This window comes from Glossina fuscipes, unplaced genomic scaffold, assembly GCF_014805625.2.
Source record: "Glossina fuscipes isolate IAEA_lab_2018 unplaced genomic scaffold, Yale_Gfus_2 1, whole genome shotgun sequence".
Taxonomy (NCBI): domain Eukaryota; kingdom Metazoa; phylum Arthropoda; class Insecta; order Diptera; family Glossinidae; genus Glossina; species Glossina fuscipes.
In genome coordinates this window covers 2,510,248-2,523,107 of record NW_023998415.1, presented here as the reverse complement: position 1 = coordinate 2,523,107, position 12,860 = coordinate 2,510,248, and the positions used below count along the sequence as shown (strand labels likewise).

The window sequence follows — 12,860 nt, the reverse complement described above, 5'->3', positions numbered from 1 at the left end:
TGGACTCACCGCGTAGAATGGACTTCATTTCATTTTTTTACGAGGATATGTACGCGAATGGGGAAAAGAAAATTTTTAATAATAAATTTTTAGTTTCTATGTTGTTTCGTCTTTCCGTTCTCACCTAAGCTTTTTGTAAAATCTATCATTCAATCATGTGTTTTTTTATCGTTTCTCTTTATGTTCGCTTTTCTGCTCCTTCTGCTGAATTTATTTTATGTAGGAAAACATATGGAGTAAATTTCAAGAAGAGAGCAAAGAATTTCGATTTTCAACAACATTCTTTATTCCGCTTTTATATTTAAAGCGACGGGATGCTAAGCACGTTGAAATAAGTGAGTCATTGGTGGTACATATTGTCTCGTGAGTAGTAAGTGCAACTTCAATGGCACTTGTGTTGCACTCGTTTTAATGCCAACTTTTCTTGATTAATAAGAGTTTGCGTGGTGGTGTTGATCTTCAATTTATGCGTCTTTCTCCCTTTTTCTCGTTTTTCTTTTTTAATTTTTTTTCTGTCTGTCTCTTTCGCTCTGTCTCTCTCTCTCTCTCTCTCCCCCTCCATCTGCGTCTTTCTTCTTTTCTCTCTTTTAAAGGTAAAATACCTTATGTAGTGTTTTTCTTTTTTTTTTTGACGGAAGATTCTTCTGCCGTCGTCAGCGCTCTTATTCTAAAATTAACAAACGTGTTTAGTTGCCGTCTTCAACATTGCTTCCTTTAAATTTCGAATGTCACGAATAATGCGATATTATTTTTAGATAATTTTTCGTCATCTCGTAGACATAAATTTCTAAATAAATTTCATTTTGTAGCTACAATTACGACGATGATGCCAGTTATGATAATTTCATCATAACGTTTGTAATATAAAAATATGTTCAAAGAGAAAAACAAAAAATTTTTCGTCCTCAGCAAAATTCAGTAAAAGGAATGAGAATCTGAGAAAGATGTTCGCGAGAGCTATGATTAGAGAGATTCCTGGACGTTTTAAATCATGCTCACTATGTAAATAAAAATAAAATAAAATGGCGAATCTTTTGGATCTAAGAAACACAAAGGTGTTAGTTAAAATAAGACAGAGAGAAGGAGAGAGAGAGAGAGAGAGAGAGAGAGAGAGAGAGAGAGACAGAGACTTTGTCTTTTACTTGCAGACTAGATTTTACTGTCTAGCGGCCTTCCACTTTCACCGTCTCTTTTTTGTCCTACGTTTCAATTCTTTCACTCTTCGTACACTTCTATCTTATTTCTGTTATTTCCAAGCGCAACAAAAGATTAGTAGTTTACTCGTTACAGGTGTGCGTTTAGTGGTGCGTTTATATCACCGGTCGCTATAAATTTGCACTAGTACTCGTATCAACATTTTGTTAGGTACCTATGATTCGGTCTAAAGGAAACGAAAATTTTGTTCCTTGTTGTTTTTATGCCTTATATATCTTTCTTCTACACTGTACTCAAGTCAAGAACTTTTCAAGCACATGCTTTAGTTTTCATTTTTCCAAGTGTTATTTTGATTGTGCGTGCTTTTTCAGTTTGCGACACCCAGTTATACAGATCCTACTATATGAAGTACGTTCTTTCAAATATTTTAATTTACAGTACAAAACGTCTTGACCGCAGCAACGTGCCCAGCCTGCAATTGCCCATTGCAACAGAGACTTTCTTCCCCTGGTGCTAAAACTATTGTTCGAATAAATATATATGTGTCATCAGTTTGTGGTAGTTCAGTATGTTAAAGAAGAGGGAGGAGGAAGGAAGAAATCTGAAGTCGTTGAAACATTCTTGCATGGCGGCGGATTGCCTCCGCTATTTCCTTAGTTAAAATAACGCAAGACGTATTAACTATGTCCATACTATTCTACTGACTTTGCATTGTTGATCAATTGAGGCAAGAGAAGTTTTCGATCACTTTCATGCATCTTTGATAAGATTTTTAAGTTTGCATTGTCGGTCGTCTTTAGCGTAACCTGAAATTGGCTTAGAAGAGAGTTTTTTATTTAATGCTTTTACTTAACGTAACGTAAAAGTCGAAGAATTAACTGAAGCGCTCAACAAATGCAAGTCAAAGAGAATGCTGCAAAAATTACATCCCTCTATCTGGCAGTAGTTCCTATCCGTTTAAATTCTCTATTAGTTCTGAATGTATTCAGTGAGCAGAATTTTTTTGAATTTTGAGAACAATTCTCGTCATCTTTTCAGTGAAATGTAGTAATAAAATATAAATAAATAAAAATAAATATTCTTAATCGGTGAGGGATTTGACATCATTTTTGACTAATATCCGTCCCTCGATCCTAGAATCAATATAAAAAATTCAAAGACAAAACTTATTGTTGATATGTATTCAAGGCTTGCCTTAAGAGATGAATACTTTTTGTCTGCTTGTTTACTATGTTTTTCTTCAGATGTGCGATCTGTCTTTCCGGCTGTTGTTTTGATGTTGCTTCCTGTTTTAACACATACATGAACTAGTTTGGTTAATTTGTAATTCTTGGGGTTTATAAGTAATAAGTAATTTCGCTTAAAATTTTGATTTAATTGTTTAATGATTAAATTCTATTTCATGAAAATGTCCGGGACTATGATTAACATTTAAGGTCATTCGCTAGATGTGAAAACAACTGTGCCATATGCTGGATTTAACTTTCACATATAAAAATCTATATTTTAGTTAAAGCCTCGTCGCGTCCATATATGAATCGATTCTTTTTTCTTTTTGATGTAAGTTGGAGCACACTTTGAAAATTTTGAATAGTTACGACCTCAGGATATTAATCATTGTATTGTGCATGTATTCTTGGAAGATAAAGTTCAGTCAAAACCCTGCGAAAGCAAATATTTAGGGAAGGGAGGGCAGATATTAGAGGGAAATCGCTCGCAAACAAGCTCACGAAATATTGAGCGTAGATTCTCTTCTGTCTTCTCTTTTCCCTTAGTTTTAATAAAACAACCGAATCGAAGAATTAGAGAGACATTGTGTATCTAGAATGACTTATTTGCAGTTCTGCTGTGTTACGGACGAAAACAGTACTAACAAGAAGGAAAGTTTTATTTTGCTGAAGCCGTATTCCCCGTAAAATAAATTTAGAAAATTTCAAGACTTTGACTTTCGCAAATTTTTGCCGATTAGTTTTCAGTTTAAGCTTTAGTATAGATATGTCCTTTCCCCGGTTTGGTCCATTTTCATTATCATCCGCCGTTAAAGAATCTCGGAAGTATTTTTGCCAACTTTCAAATCGATATCTTAATCTTGGCTTCGGTCGGAAGAATGTGAACGGCATGCATCGTTTACACAGATATAAAGACAGGCAGATGGTGGACAGCCGTGATCCCTTCACAATCAGACGCTAAAGTGAATGCGAATTATTTTGAAAAGTTTTTGATGTGTTTTCTCGTCTAATGCGTTCAGCAATATGACCTCGTTCAGGACCAGAAAGAAGCTGCGAAATTTCAACGATACGCAGGAGAGTAGTGATTGGCATTTTTCAAAAACGATATGAATGAACGATTTATGATAGATGCAATATTTCCACGAGTCCTTCACGCCAATTGTTGAGGGTTCTATATATATATCTATACATATGTAAATATGTGGGTAGTATTGAAGAATTTGTTTTAAACAAAGCTCTTAGTTCTATATATTACGCAGTTACGTTGGAGCGAATTTTTGATTAAGTACATAAAAGTAAATGCCTTCGTTCGTTGTGTGCCTAATTTCGAGTGCAATTTTTGGATTAGTTTCAAATGTGCTTTGTGTGATCAATTAACTGCAGCTGAGAGTGGATGAAACAGTTTTAGACTATTTTTTTTTATTCGCATGCGGTCTCGTTTCAACAAACAAACGGGTGAACTGACAAAATAATCGTTAAATCGATCGAAAGTCTTACGCTCTTACCACCCACATAATTTTTACAGATAATTTTTTTCGGTAATGGTTGAAGTACTGAAAAGCAATTTACGCTCCTTAAAGAGTAAGGGCACAATTTCGAGTTAATGGTGAGTTTTGATTTCTGCGAACTTTTTTTATCGACTTATTTTAGTAAAAATCGTTTCAGAATTGAAACGAAATCTTGAGCTATGATTGTTGTTATTGTTGTAAATTTTGTCGTTTATATCTTTGTTTCCTATTATTGCATATTGCTTTACATTTTGTGAATGCTTTGCTCTCGCACATATTTACCTTCACCTAGCTGTTGGACCTTATTTCGAAGGTCATTAGTACATTTATTTATTTATTTATTTATATATGTATATTATTTGTACATGTTATATGTATATATGTATGTATGTGTGAATGCTGGCTGCATACGGCTCATGTGTCTTGTACGTGTTAATTTTTCTTGCTAATGCTCGATTGCTTAGCTATGCATACATAATTGGCAATTGGCCAACAATGCAACGTTTGAGAAAGGAAGAAAGAAAGGAAATCCGGACGGTTAGTCATTCAATAGAAAAATTTAAAAAAAAAAAAAAAATCAAACAAACACAAACAAACATAGTGAATTTACAAAGAACACAATTATAGAAATCGAACTGAAAAATTATTGGTAATTGTAAGCAATTTTATTAAGAACTTTCGCGCTGTATACGTGTATGTGTGTATTATGCAAAACATGGAAAAAAAATATAATATAATAGGTGAACCATATAGTTAAGCACGATCGCTCTGATGAGCGAAGTGAATGAACTTTTCATAATAAATTATTAAGTAAACGCAATTATTTTCTGTAGTCTCTGTAGTGATTGTGAGTGAAAGTTCTTTAGTTGATCAGTGAGTATGCGTACGTACGAATGTATTAAAGAGGACAACATATTCTTTTTCTTTGTCCTTTTAAAGCCACAATATTTTTTTTTTTTTTCTTTATCCTTTCATCTTAAGCATTCGAAGCGTTTAGTTTTTGTACAAACTAACGACAAGATTAACATTTGTTTCCGATGAAGACACCGTGAATATGTACTAGTTCAGCGTAGCCGTTTGTAACAAATCATCCAAAGGCTTTATAGAAAATGTATTTATATATTTTTACATTAACGTTCAGATTATAATCGATCTTAGGACAATTGATTGATTGACGAAATCCCACCCGAAAATGGTAGTAAAGGGCTCATGAGCAACCCCTGAACTCAGCCAATCTCTAAAATACGCAGTCGTATCGAAGCGTAGAGTGTATTCAATCGCTCATACTACCTAACAAAAATCAAGATTTTCTTCTTTCTTCCTATCCTGAATTGTGCTTATTTGCTTTATTTTTGTAGTTTGTTAAATAAATATCTCGTGTAAGTCTGCGTATGTTTTGTTATACTTTATAACAGGGATAATTGTTTACCTTTCTCTCTCTTTTTACATGACGCACCTAATGTCTGTGTGTCGAGTTTGATATGCTTTTTAACATTCCCTTTCCTGCCTTCCTTCGATAGGCTTAGTCACATTTGGTTACGCTCTGTCGCATTCATTAAAGGATACAAGTGGCTTGAACAGGTTTCTCCTCTTTGAAGCGCACTACAACTGGACTTCTAGCAAAGGTTACCTAACGTAACATGCTCGCGATTTATTTAGACGTAACAGTTAGTTAAAGATTTCGATTCCATGGAAAAAAAATGTCACTTACTTATTATTATTTATTGTAAAAGTGGATCGCGGACCAAGCCAGTTCACTTAATACAATTAGTACTCATGTGAGAAATTTTCGAAATCAGGCGTTGTATGGAAAATGTTCGACAATATGATTCGAGTCCATGGGTCAAGATGGGATATTTTAAAAATTCCGACCTGAACATTGAGCACAGAAACACAGACGAATAGACGGACTGACAGGCTTAGAAAGTAATCCTGAATCGATAGGTATGATAAAAATGTGGGTCTACTTTAATCCTTGGATATATTCACTCAATGTTAATATAACCCTCTATCATAAGCGGTATAGGGTGCAAAGAGATCCTGCCTGTGTTACATCCACATTAATGAGATTACAAGATTGACTGACCAACACTTTTCACTGGGCAATTTTTCTTAATTGAACTAAACGGTCGACGTAATAAACGCATATTAAGAAATGAAAATGTTTTTCTGCGCAATCAGTAAACAAGATGCTTCCCTAACGGCGAGAAAAGCAACATTAATAAGAATTGCTACATGTAACGACTAAAACGAATGATCACATCACACTTGTGTAGATTTTCATAGTTGCAATCACAACAACACAATCCATTAAAAGCGAAAAATAATAATAAGTGGTACTTACTTGTATTAAGGAGTATACTTATGCTCTTGTTCGCGTACTGCATATGTAATCCAGACGGTCTTCACCATAGCTGGTGCCCTTTGCTTTACACTAAAAATTGTTAGTTCATTCAGAAATTTCTTTTCTTCTGAATCAGCAAAGTTAGTTTCAAGAGCTGATTTTTATGCCGATTCTTAAAAGCATTTCTTTTTGCTTCTCAAAAAGGTCGGCCTGATGATGAGATGAGAGTTAAATGATTTTAACTCTTTTTGGCTGTTTTCTGATATTGATCTCAATCCGTTTGATCGCTTGTTGTCGCAATGTGGATTTACAGTGTTATCTTTTTCGAAAACGATATTCGTGAGGTCATCAAATAAATCCCATTTTTTTTTTCTTCGTCAATGGTTTCACCTCAACCATAAAAAATTCAATCACTTTCCCACATAAATCTGCTCTTAATAAGGTCATGGAGAGATCGTGGTTCTTCAAAGAACTCAAAGTAAAATGTCTAATAGAGTTACAACGCATTTTTGAGGATTACACGATCACTGAACTTTTCTTTCCATAAGTCGATTTTGTTACAACTTATATGACTTGTTGTGTACTGCACCATTTTTGTCATAAAAAATCAGTTGTTTGTTGTTTGTCGCACGTTTTCTAGTGACGCTAGTTGCGATGACATTTTCAGCAGTCATGAGTTTTTTTGTTTACATCAAAGGGTCCAATAATCTCTATTTACGAAGTCATATAATCAAATATGATCTTCATCCGATCACATGCACGAAACATGGATTCAAACGATGGATTCATTGTTTTTGTTATACGTTTTAATAAATTCAATATGCTACATAAACAACTTTGTACGTATTGTATGGCAAGGTGTTAGGGCAAAAAATGTGATCGGAATCTTCAATTAGTTCTTAGTGTAAACTGTGTGTATATTGTAAAAAATATACCCTTTTTTACCCTAAAGAAGAATATTTTATTAATAGTTAAAAGTAATATTTACATATGGGGTTAACCGTGTAACATAATATTACTTGTCTGTATACCTATGTGTTTTTTTAATGCTTTCGTATCATTATCGTCATTGTTGAAGCATTCTCCTGTAGATGTGTATAAGTGGGGACACTACCTATATACTTACACACACATTGCACAACTGTGGATCACTTATCAAGTGTGTACTAGCAAACCTTAAACCTTATTCTCATTGATGGTGTAAAAACACGCCTTCTCTACTCTTAGTAAGAAGATAGCTTCGAAAAGCTTTGTCATCAACATGGCTTAAATATACGTTCAGCCAGTTATATAACATCATCATATGATTGACATATTAAGAATAACTAAAGGGTAAACCACCATATAGAATTATATATTAATAACGAAAGCAGTGGTAGTATTGTGTATTTTATTGTTGTTACAAAAGTGTGTAAATTAAAATTCGATATTAAAATTGATTAATACGATGACCCTGTTTGCTTTAAATTAAAAGTTTCGTTGCCATTATTCTATGGCCTTTTTGTGCTCCAAATCATTGGATATAAGCAATTGAGATAAGCAATGATTTGGATCACAAAAAGGTATTAGAATAATGACAGCGAAACTTTTAATATATATATATGTAGTCACAAACTTAGCCTAAGAAAGAAGGTTTGGCATTTTTTTTGTCGGCATTAAGAAACAAGTTCTTGATCCATTTAAGGAATATTAACTAATTCTTGTAATAAAATATTTAGAATTTTTCCAAATACTTTCAATATGGAAAGTAAGGGCGAAGACTTTACGCAAAGCGGTTCAGTCTAGGAAAAGGGTCAAAGCATTTGTTAAAAACGGAGAACAACTTAAAAGGCTTTGAGGTACACCCATCGATGTCGATCATCTACCCTTGTGCCTGACTGTCTGTTTGCGGTGCATTCTTGTGTTCAACTTACAGATCGCGATTTTTGAGAAAATTCGACAAAATTTGAAAATGTTTCGTGGACCACTGTTTATATATAATAATAACTAAACTAAGCGAAGTAGTTTAGGACATTCAATGGCAGGCTGTGGCCCGCTACTTCTATAATAGTGTTGATCCCTTTGACAACGGTGCAAAATTATTATAAATAGATGATTTAAAATAGATGTGACGTGCAATATGCGAGTTCTATCAGTCTTCGATATTATGCGAGTCGATTGGAAAGAAAAAACACGACCTGAGAGCAAAACACATATATAAATGTTCTTTCTTATGCCCATCATCGAAGAATGAGAAGGAAGCTTCACAAACCCTAACAAGTATATATACATTGTTGAATCGATTTATGCACATCTGTCCGTTTGTCCTTGTAATGTCTATTGCATCATTGTCCTGGCCGAAAACATTTGGCAAAAAATTTGATATCCCTCGTATTGAAAATGGTCGAAGTAGGTCGAGCGATACGATACGCCAACAGTATTACGTAAAGCGAGATACGACGGTTTTTTAAAAGAAATACAATATTGGTTTTTGGCTCATAACTTTTAAACTACATCAGAGAAACCTACAAAAACTTGAATACATCTTCTATCAAAATTTAGTACCTCTATCTATTTAAGTACCTCTATTATACGCAGAAGCAGCAAACTTTACAACCTCCATGAAGTTATTGCTCGATTTTAGATTCGGAGTACACTTATGCGTGGCCGTCTGTTCGTCTGTCCATCTATCCGGCCATTTGTCCGTCTATCAATCTGTGTAGTATAGTATCTGCGACGTATGTTCGCACAAATAAATATATCGCCAACAAATTTGCAAAATAGTTTGAAAATGGCCTGAACATGTCAAAAACGACACCTACCTACAACACCCACACGTCTGTACACTCTAAACTGAGAACACTTGCTTTTCAGGTTTCTTCTCGCCACTGATACACTACAACAGATATAACACGATATAAATTTCCACAAAATTATTCTACAAAGACCAAAAAAACAGCCATGCCCACACAACATTATCGAGTAAGCAAATTTATATTCCTTCTTTTTTTGCACGGTGATGGGGGTATAAAAGATTCGGTCGCAATCGAATATGATTTTTTTACTTGTTTAGTTTCTTTTCTGCTCCCAACTCAACTCCATTTGCCAATTATTTAGACAAAATTTGCCTTTAAAAACGACAACTTAATCTGCAATAAGCTCCATAAAGTAATGACCTTTTTTTTAAATTTTCTCGTTCATCTTTCCGAATAGCTAGTGTCGAATTTTTAGGGTAAGTGCTTTCGGGGAAAGAAGTCAGCCACAGCATACCCCATATAATAAGCAATGTCCTCTGCACATAGATTTTTCCTAAATTTTAGCTCACATTGTCGCTTTCATTCGGCACAGTCGTTTTGCAATTCATTGAAAAAATTTTATTAAAAACTTCCAGAGCACAAATATCATAGTGTCTCGGGTAATAATCAAAATATTTAACTTATGACGAGTTTAGTGCATTTTTTAGTGCGTTCGACACTTGGTGGCAGACTCCTTTAATAATGTTCTTATAATAAATTTTAAATGTTACTGAACACAAAATCGTGCATCGATGTGTGTGCAGTCAGTCAGTCAGTCAGTCAGTCAGTCAGTCGTCATTTGTGCGCAGTGCACAACGAACATGTTTTTCATTCAATTAAATATATGAAAACTTTTCATATACACCCGTTTATTTGTTCAGTATATCTTTACACTGAGCTCCTTCTTCTTCGAAAGAAATTACGTTAAATTTTCATGGAGTCTCGAGATATAGTTTATATTCTTCGTACAATGTATTATATGTCTGCATTTGTTATTGTGTATGTACTTAATAAATATGCTTGCTGATGTTGCTCCCAATAATGCAACGTAACTGGTTGAGGTTTGTTGGGAGGAGAAATTCTTTTACATTATAATTGAAATTTGTGTTGTTTTTATTTCTATTTCTATTTCTATTTCTATTTCGTTTTCTTCTTGGCTTTGTTTTCTAACTTGGCCTGAAAATTTATGCATACGAAACTGCTGCGTATGCTCATCTATCATGCAACTTTTATTATCTTTATTTATTGATTTATAGAGCATTTCTTTTTGTTATTATTATTATTATTATTATTATTATTATTATTATTATTATTATTATATTGTTGTCTGTGTTTTACAGACGGATATCCAATTCAAATCATCGGAGTGTAGAATTTGCGAAACGGTTTGCAGCAAAACTCATCGGAAATCTGATTGAAAAAAGATTGAAAATCCAAGCGAATCTGTTGCAAAAATTGAAAGATTGAAGTCTAAAACTTGCGTATATTTTCTTGATCGATTTTTATTATATATATGCTCATATCAAAGGCATATTTAATTTTGTATTTCCTTTAACTTACCTCTTACAGCAGCAGCATCAGCAAACGTTAGAAATTTGATCCAAATACTGGTTCAAATTTTTGTGCGAAAACAATCTTGAGCACAAATAATAATACAACGACAATGTAGTTGAAGGTATTATGCTCTCCGTTTTTCTTTGTATATGCAAATCGATAGACTGTTTAATGGTGGTAGTGTCTTAATGCAATTTTCGTAATCATCAAGATCATCGGTTTTCATGTAACAATGCTCGCCAATTTCCTTATTCGATTCGTTCGCGTTTTTTAGAGCTTCTGTCCTTGCAGTTTTTTGTCCATCTATCTGCGATTGCATTCATTCACTTGTCTTCCCGTCGATCCTTCTGTCTTTCGTTTCATTTACAGATTCGCACATTCTTTAGTGCATTTCTGTATTTATCGCCCTCTCTTTGCATCCATTTGCTTCGTTTCGTTTGATTCGTCTATCGTTTTCTTCCATACATTCCCGCTGCCGTTTTTTTAATTCGGTGGTAAATTGGTCCAAAAAAAGAGACCTGAAAAAAGTGTTCGTATTCACCGAATTGAGAAAATTTTCTATAATGCGCTAACTGGATCAGCTCCTTTAACTAAGAAGTAGGAAAGAAGCAGCATTTTGTGATTTTCCTATAACGTGCCCACAATTCGCTCTAAGTGGGCTATAGTTTTCTTACTTCTTTTGCAGATAAAGAACATTTCTTCTTTTTTTTTTTTTTTCTTGTAAATTGCAGTTAATATGTGTTCGTTCATCTATGATGTTTGTTTGTGGAAAAATTATACGAAATTTTCTATGCGTCATTTGTTGCAATTTAAAATGCCATTAAAAGATTATCTATTTTCGTATACTATGGGTAATTTGTTATTATACATATATATATATAATAAGTCATCAAATGAGTGTTTTTTGTTTTTTGTGTTTTTTTTAATAAAATTTGAAAATGATTTCATGCAAATGACCGCTTGGAATACCAATTTGTACCACTTTCCGACATAAATTCGCTCCTATTTCATCGATAACACGAATAAATTTAGTGGTAGGCTAAGCTAAGGTCATTGAGAGTTCGTGTTTTATTGACGTAAGCGAATAATCCAACGTAAACCTCAAAGTAAAAAGTCTGAAAGGCTTACATTCCATGATCTCTGTATGGGAAACTCACTCACCACCTAAGCACTTTTGAAGATTACACGATCATTGAAGTCTTCTCATATTATTATTGTTTGTTGAAGCCATACATATCATCATCCAGCTCAGAATTATCTAATTTTTCCCAAAAATATGAAAATGACATTTTTAGCCCATAAACTACGCCAAAAAGTTCTTCTTGTACACCTATAATTCCGTTGGGTGTGTGGTAGTAATCCTTATTTAAGTAGTTCCATGCATGAGCGAAACGTAACCGTAAGATCTGAACAACTTACTCACTTGCTTACGTTCTTTTACAAAACCACAAAATGGATGACCCTATATTTGTGTAGTAAGACGACTAGTGCGTGAGTGTTTTAGGTCACGAAATATTATTATTATTATTATTATTATTTACTCTATCATTATATTTAGTATAATTTTAAATATATTGTGCACATGAAATTCCTTTCGGGCCAATACATATGAATTTGCTTTACGATATCTTTTTAAAAATCCACAATTATTTGAAGATTGTTGACGCGCTACATTAATAACATTGGAATGTTTGATAACTTTTTTCTATTTTCTTAGTAAAAGAACTAATCCAACTAAAATAACATATTTACTGCCTCATGCTTGGATGATCCGAATGCAAGTGTGAACATAATGATACGTCGTAATGTCGATAATTCTAAACATGGGGTCACGTTGCCCACTTACTCAATGTCGCGTGTACCTGCCTAGGCGGGAAAGGTTTGGTTACATCGGTGACACGGAGCTATCGGAGCGTTGGTGCTTGTCGCTCCGGGAAAAGCTTGTATTTTTATATAGACCGTGTAAAGAACTCCGGTGGAAGCTGCTACATGCAATTACAATTTGAACGTAGCAGGTTCAACTGTTTGGGTGCGGCTCTTCGGGCAATACTTGTGGCGGCTCTGGTATTCCTAAACGTTAGGGCAGAAGTGTCTCGCACAGAGAAGAACGTTTGGCCGAACACCCATCCGTTCATTTGTGGTAGTTCAGTCTTGGAATAGGATCCATCTCCTGCAGGATTGTTTTGTAAGGCTGAGGGGTGTCCAATTCAAACAATTAGTTGCCAATGGTTCTAGAGCACCAATCTGAGTAGTTCCATACGAAGTGCAGACTTTAACAATTGACATGATCTTAATT

General features: G+C 34.2%; 1 protein-coding gene across 5 annotated transcripts in view; it reads left to right on the top strand.

Annotated features, from left to right (window-relative positions):
* Positions 1-12,860, top strand: part of LOC119631393 (protein ECT2) — a 41,937-nt gene that overhangs the window by 3,470 nt on the left and 25,607 nt on the right. Inside the window, exon 1 of one of the 5 annotated variants that reach the window (XM_038023554.1) lies at positions 3,910-3,990. The exons of the other annotated variants lie outside the window; for them this stretch is intronic. The gene's annotated coding sequence lies outside the window, so the exon portion shown is untranslated. Of the gene's footprint in view, positions 1-3,909; positions 3,991-12,860 lie in introns of those variants that run through there. 5 annotated transcript variants of the gene reach the window in all.